The sequence below is a fragment of the Pinus tabuliformis genome, chromosome 5_1 (assembly GCF_031772625.1).
Source record: "Pinus tabuliformis cultivar Carrire ecotype Pingquan chromosome 5_1, CPIR1, whole genome shotgun sequence".
Lineage (NCBI taxonomy): Eukaryota > Viridiplantae > Streptophyta > Pinopsida > Pinales > Pinaceae > Pinus > Pinus tabuliformis.
This window is the reverse complement of record NC_142305.1, coordinates 699,419,908-699,438,927: the sequence shown is the minus strand read 5'-3', so window position 1 is coordinate 699,438,927 and position 19,020 is coordinate 699,419,908. Positions and strand designations below refer to the sequence as shown.

The 19,020-nt window shown below is 30.7% G+C and overlaps 1 long non-coding RNA gene across 19 annotated transcripts in view; it reads right to left on the bottom strand.

Moving 5' to 3' along the window:
* The window catches only part of LOC149166861 (uncharacterized), a 373,645-nt gene extending 354,974 nt beyond the window's left edge, over positions 1-18,671 (bottom strand). For 4 of the 19 annotated variants that reach the window (XR_016260493.1, XR_016260491.1, XR_016260478.1 and 1 more), the window contains exons 1-3: positions 17,848-18,671; positions 17,644-17,686; positions 17,263-17,323 (exon numbers count right to left, since the gene is read on the bottom strand). This is a non-coding gene — a long non-coding RNA (uncharacterized LOC149166861). Of the gene's footprint in view, positions 1-7,599; positions 7,727-10,601; positions 10,657-17,262; positions 17,324-17,517; positions 17,687-17,823 lie in introns of those variants that run through there. The other 15 variants (XR_016260497.1, XR_016260495.1, XR_016260480.1 and 12 more) reach the window with 9 other exon arrangements.
* Positions 18,672-19,020: the final 349 nt, after the last annotated feature.

Here is a 19,020-nt window from a genome sequence, read left to right as displayed (position 1 = left end):
ACTAGATCACTTCTGGTAAGGCTCCAGAGACATCCATCTCTACACAGATCCTTGCATACAAAGTAATCTTCCCTAAAGAGTCACATCTAAAATCTTAACAAACATAGCTATGTTGTCACTGATAAATTTAAGGGTCAACAGTAACCAATGATCTAGGGGCAGGGAATAAAGTCTAATCCACATTGGAATAATTGTGAACATCTCTTTTTTCTGGGGTAAAATTTTCCTTCCATGGATGCATATACAACTCAACAGAGGAAAAGAAATAAGGTCCCCCACCAAACACTCAATCTTTGTCCTCGAAATTTGCAAATGTCACTATAAAAAATTCTTTCAACTCTAAGTGTAGTGCTACCTTACCACATGGCTTCCAATGTTGCTTGATCCAATTATAGAGGGCTTTCTTCGTTGGCACAACCCCATGAACTTACAAGTTACAACATATATGTGCATGCGATCTCTAAAACTTGGGTTTGAGGGTTTATAATAACGACCTTTAGGATTACCATTGTTTTGGGCTTGCATGGGTCATTCCCATTAGCCTCATTTGTTTTTTGTTGCTGATATAATTGGTCCTATGTCATATTGTTATCTTCACCTTTTTTCTGATTATTCAATTCCTACTTTCCACTCACACCTACTCCACTTTTTCATTATGACCCTTCTACTGAAATTCTAAACCATCCCCAAAATCCATTTCCTTTGTTTGCTACCACATTTATGTAGGAGGGGGCCCCACTCCCTCCTCTCCCTCTAGAAATCGTTCTCGCCAAAATCTTGCTTGTAAATTTTTCTGAAAATCCTACCTCCTGCAAATTTTTTTCCTTCACTATGCACAAACGACTTTTTAATAATACTTCATATTTATTTCGTACACCCTTTCCTTTAATTTCTTTAAAAAAAGAATTTCTTTTGTCTAATATTAAATCAATTGATATAACACTAATTATTTAGCTTGTTAGTAGATGTTTGGGCTTAAGGAATACCTTATGTTCCTACTTTTAAGACTCAAATGATTAATGATATTAGCATGTCTCTCACTAGTCTCCTCATTGGTTGTAACCCTAGAATCATTGGCCTTCTTTTCTAAATTATTCAAAATTTGTACAATGATGGCATTATGAATGCTCTCAAATCTTTGTCCAATGTGCTAATCTTCAATGATTTTTCCTCTAATTCATATTTGTCATATTTTAGCTCCCTAGTGTCTTAAGAGAAAATGGTGAAAACCTACACGTAGGCTTTAATTAAAGTGGTTTGGCCTCATGCTCTTCCTTTAATAAAATGTGCTCCTTCCCTTCCCCTTCCTTTCTTTCTACTTGAGATGTTTAGCCTACACCAAATGTTATATTTTTAGTCTTATTACTCCTATCTACTGTAGTCCAAATCATCTCTAGCAAGTTTTCTTGTTATAAAAAGGAGAAGCAAGAAGGGTAGCCATTACATGGTTGTTGTGGTTAAACATGGGAAGAGGTGGGTGCTTATAAACCTCCCTATCAATTCCATCTCTATACAAGCCATAATTTTGCTAGATATCAATGACATTGCATCCATGTGGGGGCTTGTCTTGGGACTACTCCCTATGTTAAGCTACCCATTTCATTTTTTAATTTCTTCCATTACCCTCTCATCCAAAAATTTCATGAACTAGGGTTCCTATGATGATTTTTGTATCTAAATTAAGTGTAATAAATGTTGGACAAATATTTGTTATTATCATCAAAGGAGACACCAGCTCAAGGAAATAATCATTTAGGCTTGTAGAGGACTCCAAGCCCTTTCAAATGAGTTATAACATACCTCATCACTCCTCACTCATGAGGAGAAATGAATTTTTTAAGTGGAAAAATCAATGTTTGACCTCCTCTACAAGTTGGGCTACATGAAGTCAAGTCACTCCTTATCCAATGGACATGTATTTTCAAATTATGGTAAAACGAGTATAAATAGAAGCAAAACATTCTAGTTTCACCTATCCAACTCGATCAAGCATACAAGCAATACATTTGAGCTGAAGCAAGAAAGTCAAGGAGTTCACAACTCACAAGTTACTCGTGAATTAAGGGGTTGTTGAAGGAAGAAAGACGGGGGAACAAGGAGCTTTTGTTTTGGTTTTTGGTTATACTTTTTGTGGTTCATTTTGTTGTTGTGAGTATACCTTTTTGTGGTTCATTTTGAGCAGTGATTATACTCTTATGTGCTCAACCTTGAGGCTAAAACAACCTACAACTTTCAGCCCCATGTAGGACCTGCGGCAAGAATAAGCCTGCAACTTTCACCCCTGTGTGGAGACCTGCAGCAAGAAAAATCTTGCAACTTCTAACCCCCCTTGTGGAGATTTGCAACAAGAACAAACCTGCAACTTTCGGCCTTGTGGAGACTAGACACTTTGAAATTTTTGGCGCTTTTCGAGCGTTAATCCAAAGACAAGTTTCATAAACAAACTTGGTTTTTGTGGCATAGACTTTGGCTTATTGAATGTCTTGTTGAGAAAACTTGCTAGGTGGGGGCAAACTTATTAGAGAAACTAAACTTCATAGACACTTTGGAGTAGTTTTCAGCTCACCTTGAGAGGAAACAATGACACTTCCTTGAAGCAAATTTATTTCCCTTTCGAAAGCAAGCATTGAGGTTATTTAGAAGTTGAATTTGAGCCTTATAAAAGAAAATATTTGAAGTTGATCTTAACCACTTGAAGAAGATGTCCTTGAACTCTCTCTAGAGGAGCATTGAAGACATGTTTGTTAAAGCCTATAGAAAACTTGTTGGAGCACTTTTTTAAGAGCAGCTATAGCATTTTGAAGACTTATTGAAAGAGCTTGTAGAGGACTTGTTGTGCAGATTTATAAAAGACACCTTTGAAGTAGCAGTGTGAAACTTATTTGAAGACGTATTTGGAGAACCTTGTTGAAGCAATATTGAGGGCAATCTTGAAGCATTTGTTGAAGACATTTTGGAACCTTTTGAAGCAAGTATATCTTGTAAAATTTTGATTTGACAAGTTGGAGCTTCGAAATTGTTGAGAGGATTGGAGTCCTCATTTTGACCAAGTAGGAGCTTGGATATGTTCAAGGTTGGAGCCTTGAAAAAGTTGAAAATATTGTTGCACGTGTTGGAGCCTGATTTGTTGTACAAGAGGATTGAAGTCCTCAATATTTTGATCAATAAAATTATTTCTATTTTATCTCGTCTTTTGTTATATTTTGTGATAAAAATATTAACTAGTATAAAATAACAATTGAAAAAAAGATTGAATCATCCCCTATACCCCCTCTTAGTATTTCTAACAATTAAATAATAATAATATATATATATATATATATATATATATATATATATATATATATACATGTTTGTTAAAGCCTATAGAAAACTTGTTGGAGCATTTTTTTAAGAGCAGCTATAGCATTTTGAAGACTTATTGAAAGAGCTTGTAGAGGACTTGTTGTGCAGATTTATAAAAGACACCTTTGAAGTAGCAGTGTGAAACTTATTTGAAGACGTATTTGGAGAACCTTGTCGAAGCAATATTGAGGGCAATCTTGAAGCATTTGTTGAAGACATTTTGGAACCTTTTGAAGCAAGTATATCTTGTAAAATTTTGATTTGACAAGTTGGAGCTTCGAAATTGTTGAGAGGATTGGAGTCCTCATTTTGACCAAGTAGGAGCTTGGATCTGTTCAAGGTTGGAGCCTTGAAAAAGTTGAAAATATTGTTGCACGTGTTGGAGCCTGATTTGTTGTACAAGAGGATTGAAGTCCTCAATATTTTGATCAATAAAATTATTTCTATTTTATCTCGTCTTTTGTTATATTTTGTGATAAAAATATTAACTAGTATAAAATAACAATTGAAAAAAAGATTGAATCATCCCCTATACCCCCTCTTAGTATTTCTAACAATTAAAATAATATATATATATATATATAAACAAAATCTAATGAATGACATGTTTCATTATATATTGTCCTTACTTATGGCTCACACCACCTTACATTGTCAAGTGATAACCATGAATATGAATATAACTAGTATGATAGTTGCATCACTTTCTATTAGTAACCCCACATGAAAGTGTGGATGTTACCTTGATTTATAAATAAAAATTAAATACATTGCTTATGATACATAGATACATAAATACATATGAAAATTAGACATAGTAAAAATTATAATAAATTATCACAATTAAAAACAAAATTTTAAAATCCATGTTTATGTTAAATTTAAAATATTTATATAAATTTTATTAAGATCATATTTTTAAAAAATATTTTAAATAAAAAAATTATATAATTTTAAGAAAATATAATGAATTAAAATTTTTAAAACATATCAATAAAATATTTCAAAAAATATATATAATATGAGAATTAATTAAATAACAAAATAATGATATAAATCATTATAATATTATACATCATCATATAAAACATTATAATGATGAACATCTCGACCCGTTCAAACCCTACTAACAAAATAGGTACTCAACAAAATACAGTAACATTGATAAGCCCTAGATCTAGGGATTGAAGAAGACAGCCGATGATGTTGAGGGGACAGTGCCCTACAAATTAGTTCAAACGCCAATGACCAACCAGGCATTGCACCAGACGCATAAACCATTATTGAAGGGGTTTTGACCGGAACCTAGCTGCTTTTCCAGCCAAGTAAGTAGCTTTTACATAAAGATCTTGAAACATAAATGTCTTCCATGTAGCGTCAGCTACAACATTAGTTAGTTGAGGCTTCGATGTATGTAATTCTGATGCAAAAATGAAAAGAACTAAATTTAATTTAGCTCTATGCAGCTCTTTATAGGCTGCATGATATACCTATATAACAGGGGAGAAAACACATGAGAATCATCTGACTCGATATGATAGTCATCTCTATCAGCCAAATGATTATAAATGAATAATCTCTTGTCGCATCGTTGTTTAAATGAAAACCTTACATGATAAGAACGCAGGAATGGTTTCCTATGGTTTCCAACCCATTGGAGTATGTTAAATTTTCATCATACCTGGAAAGGAAAAAAATCTTCATCCACAAGTTCTGGACAATAGGTACCATTAAAAGTACAGGTATGACACAAGAATGCATGTTTTTTATTGGAGTTGTGTTGCACAGAGTGGACCAGATCACAAATTTTTGAGATGTCCTTCCAGCAAACATTTGGAACTTCGATTCTTCGTTTCTACGATGGACAGGTAGAGCCACAAACGCAAGAGGCGAAGATGGAGTATCCGGCTGGGTTGCCTGAGAAAACTAAAGCATTTATCAGAAGGTCAAGTTTGTGTGCTTCGACCCATCATTGGGGTTGTCAAGTTTGTCTGCTTCGACAAATCATTGGGGTTGTAGATGATGTCTTCGAAATCTTGGAGAGGACAATACTGCGGATTTGACTAAAGGGGTGAATAGACTTGAGGGTTGTGAGCAAATCTTTGCAAGAGAACCTCAGACAGCTACTATATATGGAAGATAAAATTTTGAGTTTCGTCGAGATTTGTACATCTGAAAGATCCATAGTGTGAGAATCAAACCGGGCATATAAAGGGCGAACTAAGATTTGGTTGTTTATTATAGACGAGAAGGTGCGTTTTTACAATGGACGAGGGCACCGACCAAGTGGAGGGCAGTGAGGGTGATGTGATGAAATGGATCCATTAAGTCGAAATGCATCTTATGTACCAGACGAACTTGTAGAGGGCTAGTGGGCAAGAACATCGAAGTAGAAATAGTATTTACTAGAAAACAATTACTCAGAATTTAGAAGCTTTGTTGTTGAAGTCCTACATATCCATACAGCTGAAGAACGTTAAAATTTTTGTTTTTCCGGTTGCAGCAGCTTGAAGGAGGGAGAAGATCCATAAATGGGTGAAAAATGTTGTTGAAGCTTGAAGGAGGAGGTCGTGGATTTCGAATATTTATTGAGGAAAGTTGTGGAAACCTGTATGAACTCCAGGCGAATATCTTTGTAGGTTGTCGAACACACCGAATGCTCTCATTCCAATTGATAGGGATAATTGTAATAAACCACATGATAAAATAAAAAAGTCTGAATGAGGCAGGCGAATATCCTTGTAGGTTCTGAAACAGATTGAATGCTCTCATTCTGACCGCTAAGGGGCAAATTGTGATAAATCATATAATAAAATAATACAAAAGATCGGTTTTCAGCAAAATTTATACATACCATATACTTATTTTTATTGGTATTTTGTGACACTCTGGCCTTTCTTTCTGTAGAGACCAGCCATTGCTATTACTATATATTTTATTATTATAATTTTCGGCTATTTCATATAGAATTATGAGCACGAAAATGTTTAAAATTAAGAATCTATTTTTTTAACAATTAAATATCTTGAGAAAATAACCACCATTTATAAAACAAGAAGATTTTAACTATATTTTAAAAAACAAGAAAATTCATGTGTTTAAAAAATATTTAATATTTAATATTTAATATTTATATTTTATATGCATCAAGTTATCTGACTATGTGAAAAAACTAATTTAAATGGAAAGTAATAATAATAAAATTAAAATTAACTTAACCACTACAGTTTAATTTTTATTATTTATCTTATTTTTTTCATTAAAAATATATTGTATAAATATTGTACAGCTACTTTATAATGTTATGCGTATAATATTCATAGTGTATTCGTTATACCTAATTCACACAAATTTTTTATAAGGTTTTTTTTCCTAATGCTATGATATTATTTTTTCTCTTTTTATCTTTTTGGCTCTAAACTTTCTATATAAGTTTGGATTTTTATTTTTTATTTTTTTGAGATTAATCTAAAGTTTCATGGTTTTTACTTGGTTTTATTTGGTTAGAAATGTTTATTTGTATCTCAAAAAACAGTTTACTTAATATGAAGTTGACAAATGACATTTAAAAAATTATATATTTCAATGCAAACCAAAAATACCATATTTGGATATAGAGATTAATCTAAAGCTTCATGTCTTTTATTTGGTTGGAGATGTTGAGTTGTACCCAAAAAAACAGTTTACTCAATATGAAATTGGCAAGTGACATTTAAAAAAAATATATTTCATTGCAAATCAAAAATAACATATTTGGATATCTACTTTACATATATATATATATTTAATGGACAGGTGCTTTTTACATTTGTATAATTTTTTTTAATGTTTAATATAGAGTTGACAAATGACTAAAAAATATGATTTATGAAAAAATATTTCAATATGTATTATTATAATATATATATATAAAATAATTGACAATGTTACATTAAATTAAATTAAAAATTACTAGTAAAGATGATTTCTCAAGTCAATATGAAAAAGATGTGTAACTCTTTCTATCCTTATCATGGGATGTATAAGTGGCATTTAGGAAAAATATTAATAATATATGGAAATTTATAATAAATTTAGATATGAGGAAGATCTATAATTTCTTCTATCCTCAACATTGAGTCTACACATGGTGTATGTGCTAGAGAGAATCAACATAGATCAACTTTAACTTCAAATTTAATGATGCATAAAAAGACATGAAATGTCTATAGATAAATCATTTGTAGAGTGTAAAACTTAGGGGAAAGTTTGAACCTTATTATATTTGATCACTATCAACATGTTATAGATCTAGATCTTTGGTCAAAACATGTCAATGAGATGAGGGAGATGTGCAATTCCTTCCTTACTTGATATGGATTTATAAGTGATCTATATGTGCCTACATACACATAAAAAAACCAATAAAACTAAATTACTAATTTATCATGTGTTAAAATACAAATCTTTTTTAAAATATAAAACTTAAAAACAAATTTACATTTTGAAAAATTTAATCTTTTCAATACTTAATAAATTAAAAATTAATATAAATTTAAATCCAAAACATACCCAAAACATTTCATTTAAACACTGTTTTGTTATTATCATCTCCTTCATCAAAATTTACTTAAACTTCATCAATTTTAACATATTATCATCTCCTTCGTCAAAATTTACTTAAACAATTTTAACATATAAATTAACCCACGATTTTTTTATATCATACTTATTCCATATAAGTCACATATCATCGAAAAGGGTATATATATATATATATATATATATATATATATATATATATAATATGATCTTTAAACAAATGATTTATATGTGAATATCCATAGTGAATATCGATCAAACGAAAAGCCACGTTAGCAAGTGGTTAAGACAGCATTTATCTAAACCATAAGGATGCTCTCAAGTGTCCTGAATATATTTCCATTTTACTCTTTTCTTCTTTCTAATCATACGATCACGATGGTCTTGAGTGTCGTGAATATATTTCAATATTAATCCTTTCCTTTAAACATATAAACCTCATATAATTAGATGTAAAAGCTTGAGAATATATTTCCATTTTACTCTTTTCTTCTTTCTAATCATACGATCACCATAACGATGCTCTTGAGTGTCGTGAATATATTTCAATATTAATCCTTTCCTTTAAACATATAAACCTCATATAATTAGATGTAAAAGCTCTAAAAAAAATATGCCAAACCTATGATTAAGTGTTGGCTCACTCTCGCAAACTTTAATAAGTCGTTCCCTTCGACCCTACACTTGTGAAGGGTCTCGTCAATAGGTTTTCAAACTCCCTTTTCATTGGCTTATTCATGATTCGTCGAATTAGTTAGTTATCTAATTGACATTTCCCGACATTTCCCTCTTCTCGATTAAACTAATATGGCCATCTCAAAGAGTGGCATCTTATAATTCATGGCAGTGACATCATCATATTTACATTAAAACGAGCGCAGTAACCCATCAGGCACATTTAAGGTTTTATTTCATAAGAATGTTATTAATCTCATTTTCAGTGACATATACTTTCTAATTTTAAAATGAGTTGTTTTTAAAGAGATTTTTTCGAAGTATTTTTGTTGGTTTTTCTTGTCTAATTTCTCTAAAATTTGGTAGGAATTTATTGAAATCACAAGCTTGATGAGTAACCCTTGAACAGTCCAATTTATTGAAATCAGAAGCATGATGAGTAACCCTTGCACAAGCTTTTCAATCAAGCAGTCAAGCAAGGGTTCCCTATTTTTAAAAGTGGGGATACAAATAACCCCTCTAATTATCGGACAATTATGATCAGCCCTCTCTTAGCCATGTTATATGGTAGTATTCTGGAAAATAAGTTAAGCATATGGCTTGAAAGTGAAGGTAAGCGGGCTAAAGGCCAAGCAGGTTTCAGAAGGCATCACTCAACAACAGACCATCTTGTTACGCTTAGGATCATTGCGGAGGAATGTCGTAATGATAAATCTAATTTATTCTGATTCTTTGTGGACTTTAGAAAGGCTTTCAATACGGTTCCTAGATACAACCTTTGGAATAGGTTAGCAGAGCTAAAGGTTCCTCTTGAGTTGAGAGCTGCTGCTATAAGGTTATACGATAATGTAATTGCCAAGCTAAAGAGCAATGAGGGGTGGTCGAAAGATATTAAGTGTAACATTGGAGTTAAACAAGGCTGTCCCCTCTCCCCGACCCTATTTGGCATTTACATCGATAAGCGCGAAGGCTATTTAGAGGAAGCAGGATGTGATGGCATGATCTTAGCTGGGATAGTTGTTATCCTTCTTCTCTATGCTGATATTGTTTTATTGGCAAGGTGCCCATCTGATCTTGATAAGCAACTCAAGCTTCTTAAGGATTTCTGCTCTACCATGGGTATGACTGTTAACACTGACAAGACAAAAATTATGATTATCAAATCCAAGAAGGACACTTACGCTAATTTTATGTATGACAATAATAACTTGGAGTAAGTGTATTCTTACAAGTACCTAGGAATTGATATCCATCACAAGCTCAACTGGAACCATAGCATTGAGAAAAGGATTAATGGGGGGTGGAAAGCTTATTTTGTTCTTGAAAATAATCGTAAAACATCAAACCTTGTAATGTGGGATAAAAACAAGCTCCTCTTTGAAACTTTAGTCACTCCTATTATCTTATATGGCTGTGAGGTTTGGGGTTGCAGCATCTCCAGAGAATCATGGAGAAAGATTGAGCAAATCCAGAAGCGTTTTATAACTTATAACCTAAAAATTAAAGGTAATATGCCTTATCCTATTCTTCTTATAGAAGCAGGTCTTTCCCCTATTGAGAGCCTAGCTATGCTTACGTTTCTGTTGTACAAGCACAAACTCAATAACATAGACAATCATAGACTTCCTAAGCTAGCTTTAAATTCCAGCCAAAACCACCTAAGGCTCAATCGAGGGTGGCATAAAGACACAAGGGCCTAGTTAAACTACTGGGAGATCAACGAGAATGATGCATTGCAAAACATAGATAACATTAAAGATATTGTTACTTGTAAGTTCAACGAAAAATTGTGGTGTGAGAAAGATTTAGCGACTAAAAGAAAATTAATTTATTATAAGAAGGTCATCAACCCCACCCTAGAAGATCAAAAGTATCTCTCTGTTTTAACTAGCTCAAAGAAGAAAATTAATATAGCAAAGATTAGAACAAATTCTCATGAGCTCCATAGTGAAACAGGTCGTTGGGCAGTTCCTAAAACGCCATGGATGGAAAGGATCTACCATATATGTGAGAATAAGAGCATCGAGGATGAAAACCACTTCCTCTTAGAGTGCCCTGCGTACAACCACATTAAATCTCAGTTTCACAATCTTTGTTACAATACTGACCTTCCTAGCCTTTTACAATGTCAAAATTATAGTGAGCTCGGGAGGCTTCTCTCCAAGCTTTTTGAGCATAGGAATAAAATCTTAAATCAAAATAAATAATCTGTTTATTTAGGTCCGATAGATCATTGTTTGGTCTCAGCCGACGTTAACCATCATCATCATCATCATCATCATCATCAATACAAATGCCCTAGGGGTTTTTCAAGGTGCTTAATCCATAAATACAGTCAAAAAACCAATTTAAATAAAACAAATCAAGATTTCACGTTAATTTTTTTCTATGGAATTCGAACATAATAAAGTGCAAAAAAATCACACTAAAAACAACTCCATTTCAAACCCTATTTAGTGATGCAAAAAAGCACATTTCATAGGGTTTCTCTAATTTCATTTATTGTTGTCTATGATATGTTCTTGTTATTAGAAGTAGTTTTATAAATTGTTATTGAGTTAGTTTGTTTTCATTTTAAAATTTAGTAATGATATTTAGTTTATTAAGGTGATTAATAAATTTATAATTTTTATCAACTTCTTTTCATATCATAATTAATGATGAGATTAATTGATTTATTTCATATTTTTTAATATACTTAATAGAATAAAAAGGTAAATAGGTTGTATTTTTTTTATCACAATAAATTATGACCTACAAAATATATTGGTAAAACACTAATCATCCTAACAAGCTTTTTCTTTCTTCCTAAATTCATAGTTTCTCACACTAAAACCAATTGCTAAATCAGTGTCCTTTTGGAACATTCAATCTAGACTATTCTTTTTTTAGTTATTTGATCCTCACTCTAATTAAAAGATATAATTAATTATAACTCAATAAATATAGCCTTAAAACATATAAACACTACTCCTAAAACTCTAATCATCTAGGAAACTTTTTTTCTTCCCTCTTTCTTCTTTCTTTTCCTAAAATCATAGTTTCTCAATTCAAAACTAAGTGAAAAGTCTACTTCCCTTACAATATTTAATCTTAGTTCATCCTTCATTTAATAATATAATCCCTCACTCTAAAAAAACAAAATTGTGTTTTAATTTATTTATAATAATAAATTAGTCACTTATTATTTCTTTTCATTTTTCCTTTTAATATAAATTATTACAGTGACAATATTTTCTATCATTATTTTATGAGAATTTATTTTATGTTTTTACAATCCATTTGCAATAATACAAACTCTTCATCACAATTTATTTTATCTTTTTGAATCCAATTGTAATAATACAAATTCTTTATTTGAAATAAGGTATATATATATATATATATATATATATATATACTAAAAACACATCATAAATCTAACAAAAGTCCTTTATATCAAAATGTTTATTAGTTGAAAAATATGTGAAAATAAATATATTTGTAATTTTAATTTGTAATATCAATTCATATAATGATAATTTTTTGCAAATCTATAAAATTGAGCGAAGGATTGAAAAATACTATACCAGAATATTTCAATAAATATATATAAATATAATTATAATATGATGTCATACATTTTAAAATAAAAATAATAATTAGATATATAGATATAATTTTAATAGCGTAATTTAATATGGAAAATATATTGCCATTTCATCTCTTTTAGAAAGGTAAAGTTTTATATAATCCATTAAAAATATGAATAGAATATATGAAATTTTATAATTTTTAAAAAATGTGAGTGTTATATGATCATTATAGAGGGGAGATCTTTCTATTTCAGAGTTTTTCAAGGATTACCCACTTTAATAAATAATATTTATTGGAATTGATTGATATACTATGTAAAAATAAAATAAACTCATTATCAATAGTAATTTTAAATTTAACTACCCCAGATGCGGTGTTTGGTGCAAAATGCGGTGTTTGGTGCAAAATGCGAGGGGTGGTGGATCATTGCCACCATTTTAGTAAGAATTAAGGTGGTTGGACGTGTCAATGTGTCCCCATATGACAATTATGACTCAATGCTTCTCACACTCGAAGTTTCATGGCTCATTACCACTCATCGATGGTGGATGAGACTCAACAAAATATTGATTTAATGCAGGTTTTTGATGGAATTGCATCCGGACTTAGTGGGAAATGCTATATTTTCCTTGATTGTTGGACATCTTAGCATAAACCAGCCTTCTCATGTGTCTTGGTCATTTCAAGAGATGGGGAAAAATAATCTTGCATAGTCCTACCATCCTACAAGTGAAGATAATTCATTGGAACTTGCAAGAAGTTTTCGTCACAACTTAGGTAACTCATGACAAGGTTCAATGTTTTCCAACAGGTTAGGATTGAAGAGATGAGATGGATTTCCTTCATGTATCTTGTTTCTTCTTGTTTCTAATTTTTAATTCTTTGGACTCATTGACATGGACATCATCCCTTTTCGTTGTTACTTTTTTGCTGTATGATAGGTTTCACTAGTGGGATTTGGATTTCTTCTTACCCTCCTCTCTTTCCTCATTCCTCAATCATGAAACTATTGGGGCAGCCTCCTTGGTCTTCTCATGTACCCGATCACCCACAAAATTATTAGGCTTCAATTTCCCCATTGGCCAACCTCATTTGACTTTTCTTTCATGCCATGTTTAAGTGTACTTACTCTTACACTATTTCTATCTTGATGGTACTCTTCTGCTTTGTCCAAACGAGGTCTAAAGGAATTTGGGTTATAATGTTTTATTAACAATCCCAACAATAAGTAGAGAGCTCAACAACTAGATTCAAGGAACACACTGACCTAATATATCAAATTAATTTTTTTCTTAATTTTGTATTTTAGCTAAACATCAACAAACTATTTATTTAACTACCGAACCTACTTCAACTTATTATGATGTATACTTTTAAATTCCAATAACAAAAGCTTTATGTTAACCAAAAATCCATTTTCCAAAAAAATAAAAGTAATTTAAATATAAATTTAAAATTTAAATTAAATTAGTTCTTTTATCAATTTAATTTATAAAAATAAATATGAGTTAAATTAAAAATAATATTTATTATTTTAATTATAAATTAAATTAAATTTAAAATATATTAGTTAAATTTAAATTTAAACAATCAATTAAAATTAAAACTTAATTCTATTTTAATATAAAAATTCAAACTCAATTTTAATTTTATCTATTGTTGTATTTTTCCTATTCATTCTTTTAATTTCATTTGTGATCATTTTTATCGTCTTCTTCTCCTTAATTTTATTTATTCTTTCGCTACTCTTTTTTAATTAATTAATTAATTTTACTTTATTTTATATTTAGTATTTTATTTTTTTATTTTAAGCCTTTTCCTCTTTATTGATATTCATTCTCATTTGATTATTTATTTAACACTACAACAAACTTTATAGTTTCAAAAAAGAAATCTATCCAATATCAAATCTATCCAATATCGTTAATAACTGAATCAAATTTGTTTATATTAAAGGATAATGTTATCAAATTATTCGTCTATTCATTTTATTTATTCTCATTAAATTTCCTTTCCTCTAATTTCCTTTCCTATTTAATATTTTATTTCGTATTAATATTCATTTTTATTCGATAAAAATATCTATTTTAAATTTATAATAACAAAAAATATAATTTAAAATAATAAATTAATTAACGATAAAGAATAATACTAGTATTATATTTTTTATTTTTTATATAATTAAGCCATTCATCATCTAATTTATAAATAAAGATAAATATTTCAATCAAAACCTTTGAATATTATAAATTATTTAATATAAATTAACATATTTCATATTAGGGCAAAAAATTAAATTTAAATTTAAATATAATAAACAGTAATCATTTTTTCTAATTATTTATAGATATTATTAAAAAAATTGTAAATTATAATTAAAAAAAAAAATTATGGAAGAAGATTGAGCTGATTTAAAAGCAATTTATAACTTACAATCTCAATATTAAAGGAAATACTCCCTATCTTATCCTTTTGATTGAATCTAGCCTCTATCCCATTGAAAGCATGGCTATGCTTAGGTATTTGATATATAAGAAGAAGCTTTACAACATGGAGGCCGAGAGGTTTCCCAAAATTGCTTCTACCTCTAGCCAAGACCCCTACCTCCAACTCAAGCCAGGATGACACAAGGAAACCCAGTCTAATCTCGACAGTTGGTGGATAAAGGATAATATCATATTGGAGAATAAAGATAATATTTAAAATATTATTACTTCCAAATTTAAGGATATGTTGTGGGATAACAAGGACCTAGAGGAGAAAAGGAAGTTAAGGTATTATAATGAGGTGATCAACCACACTCTTGCTAACCAAAATTATCTTTTTGTCTTTACTAGAGATAAGAAGAAAATGAACATTGCGAAGATAAGAACTAACAATCATGAGCTTAGAAGTGGAACTGAGCATTGGTTTATTCCCAAAACACCTTGGGATGAAAAAAAGAATTTGTCACATTTGCGATACTAAGAGAGTCGAGGATGAAAAGTACTCTGTTGGATTGCCAAACTCTTACTCACATCACTCCACATTTCCAAAATGTTTACCACACCACGAGCTTCTTTGACTTGTTGAGTGAACATAATAACTATATATACATAGGAACATTAGTTTATTCCCAAAACACCTTGGGATGAAAGAATTTGTTTGTCACCTTAGTGATACCAAGAGAGTTGAGGATGAAAGGCACACTCTTGGATTGTGACTCTTACTCACATCAGTTCACATTTCCCAAACATTTTCCACACTACTAGCTTCCTTGACTTGTTGAGTGAGCATAACTATAGAGACATAGGAACACTATTCTCTCTTCTTTTTATCATAAAAATAAAATATTAAATAATCTAAATTAATCTTACCCACTTAAGATCCGATAGACCATATTAGTCTCAATGAACATTAATCATCATCATAATTTTACATAATTCTCTAAATTATATTAATTTATTACTAAACATAATCATATTATATATATATATATATATATATATATATATATATATATATATATAAACAAAATAACTAAACTAAAAGTTATATAATATCAAATTTCGTGTGAAATGATTATATTAATGTAAGCCAATTATTGACTAAAAAATCTTCTTAGGAATTTTTCACATAAACATTTTATATAAAAAAAAATTATAGTTTAAATGCTTTATTGAAATTCTTATAAATTAGGAAACTTAATTGGTGAATTTATAATAAATTATTTAGTAAACTCATAATAAATTAATTAACACTTTGAATTATTAAAAGTTAAAAAAATTAATTAAATTATAACTTTATTTAAAATTAATATTATTATAATTATTATAATTATAATTATCTATATATATGTATATAATTATGCTTTTTCTGCCTGGAATATATATATATATATATATATATATATATATATAATATATATATGCACAATAAAATTCTCAATTATATAAATTTATTTATATTTTATCATAGAAATTCTTGATCTATATATATGCATTGTTACAATACCATAAATCATCACTATAATACATCAATATCACATGTCAAAAAATTTAATTAGTCATTTCATATAACAATGGTTCATATGACATTTTTTAATTACTAAATTTAATTAATTAGGGAACAAAAATCATAATTAAATTGGAAATAAATATAAGTCTTTAATTTATGTATATTATTATGAATATTTTAAAATATCTTATGGAGATCAAATCCCTACCATCATTTGATAGTATTGATAATTAAATTAAAATTGTAAAACCCCTATTTTAAAATAGGCATACCTTCAACATAAATATTTATCAAATCAAAATTACATTTATGATACATTTATTTTATTTTTATTAAAATATTAAAAAATATTAGAAGATAAAAGAAATATATCTATTTTACAAAATCATCCATGGCTTAGTTTAATTTATAGGTTCACTAGAATTCATCAAAATGGGACAATTCAATTTCAAGTTTTGTTGTTGTTTAAAATACATTTTGAATATATAAATAGATTAAACACCCTCAAATACTCAAATACCCTGATGCACTAGGATTATGCAAACATTTCATTCATAAATTAAACTACTCATATTTTTAGTTTAAACTACACTTTTTTAAATATCCATATTTAAGTGTTCATTGTGAAAATTACAGTGTAAACATGAATTGATTCGCTTCAACTAGCAACCCATGAAGATAATGCAGTTTCAAGGCATTTTGATTTGTGCTTATTAGAACAATACAAGACCGTCGAAGTGAAAATTTATAATATATTGATATTCATTATTTTGAAGGCATCGTAGACGAAGATCTAGAGGGTTTTAATGTTTAGCATGAAAAAGCCAAGAGGAAAAAATTCAATAGGTTGTGAAACACATAGAAGCTGCTCTTTGCAGATTGGCCAGGTTTTTAATTTCTTCATTTGGGCGAGCTTCTTAGTAAGTATATTTCAGTTATGAAGTATATTTGAGTTATGACTATACAGATCTCTTTTAATTATGATATATCTAAGGGATAGATAGAGTTGGTTTTTTACTAGGCGAGTTTATGGAGCTCATCGCCATTATCATAAAAAAAACACTCGCATGAAGGAATATTTCCACTTACATTTGCTCCGGTGGATATCTGCGTTGATGCTTATTGATTTGCTAGGATTCTTCTACATCCCCTGTAAATGATTAAAAGGTTTACAGAAAGTAAGTTATTCTGCAAAAAAATAAATAAAGAAGATGGTTGAAAAAAAACTCTGAATGTCCAGAAAAGTTTCAGAAAAAAGTGGAAGAAGAGTATGGAACAGACCATTTATATGCTAAAATAGAACTTTTATACGCTGGAATAGAATGAAAAGGACACCGAACAAACCCTACTGATATGACGAAATAGAACATTTTATATGCTGGAATGAAACGATCAGGACAGTGACCAAGCCCTGCTGACGATGAAGTATCATGAAAAATGAAAAAGGGTCGCGTCGTTCAGCAGACATACCAAGTCCTTTTCGCTTCCATGAGACGCAATTTCCTAATGTTAACTACAAAATTCAAAACCAACATTTAGTGTGAGACGAGATTTCGGGAAGCAAAGTAAAATTGGGCAGAAGAAAAATATGTTGAAATGCATTGCCAAAAAAAAAGAAATATGAGATAACCTAGCTTCTTGAAGTCCTACCGAAATTATTGTGAAGAAACTTACAAATCGCAACCGATGGATCGCATAACCAAATAACAACCGATCCTTCTGAATTTTTTGAAATAAACGCAGGAAATCCTATCCGACCTGACTGCCGCAATTATTCTCTGCTTGAAACCCCAAAAGCACACAGGCACCTCTGACACTCTTACAGCCATTATTAAAAGTAAACATTGCACATTGCACTTTTTAATTTCTTGCTAAGTCTCTTTTGCGAAGCATGTTAAGTCCCGTGCGGCTAATACAGAGGGTTTCCTTCTAATGCAGACCGAAAAGCATATTCACACTTTGAAACCCTACCTCCAATTTAGGGAAATTTCTGACACCAACTGAAGGGGTTGATCCGACTAATGAACGTACGGTAAAGCAAACTGGTGCGTTTTACTCTTTTGAAAGATAAACGTCACCCACACGACAAAGAATGTCCACCAAATAATAACAAGCGATCATTCTGAAACAATTTAAAAGAAAATAAAAAGTTCCCATCCGAGTTTCCACCCAATCGGCCACAGCACGCAGCAACTCTGGCATGTTACCTCTTTGGCTACCGTGCGGTTATTACACAAAAGGTTTCCATCTTCTGCAGTCCGAAAACATGTTCACGTCTGAAACCTTCCCTTGAACTCGGTGAAATTTGCATCTGCCACTGACTGACGGGATTGGTATCACTAGCGGATCGCAACCAAGTGATGAACGTACGGTGAGGATCGCAAAACTCGCGGATTTTACGGCTAATGCCACTCTGTGAGATGGACCTCATCCACACGGTGAACGCTATCTTCTCTGCTGTGAAGCGTTTGCTGCGGTGGGTAGATGTACAGGTCAAGTCAAATTAAATGCTGCTTCTTAGGTTACATATTCCCACTGGTCACGACACTGATAGCATTACATGTACTGCAACTTTCATGGGGGACAGGGTAAAGTTCCGAAGTACGGGTGAATGCATTTGCTTCCTTTCTTTCGAATCGATCGCCATATCGTGACACGTCGCTGCTGGATGGCTTCAAAAGCCAAAATAAGTACATAAACTCAATTAAAGGCCAGACAATTCGCTTTGAGGGGCTCCACCGCTTTCGGTCTTTTCACGACCTACACTAAACTCATGTTGACCGCTTCGAAGCGCCCTACTAGGCTACTACCCTTCGTGACAGTCGGCGATCAAAAACCTGTTTACTC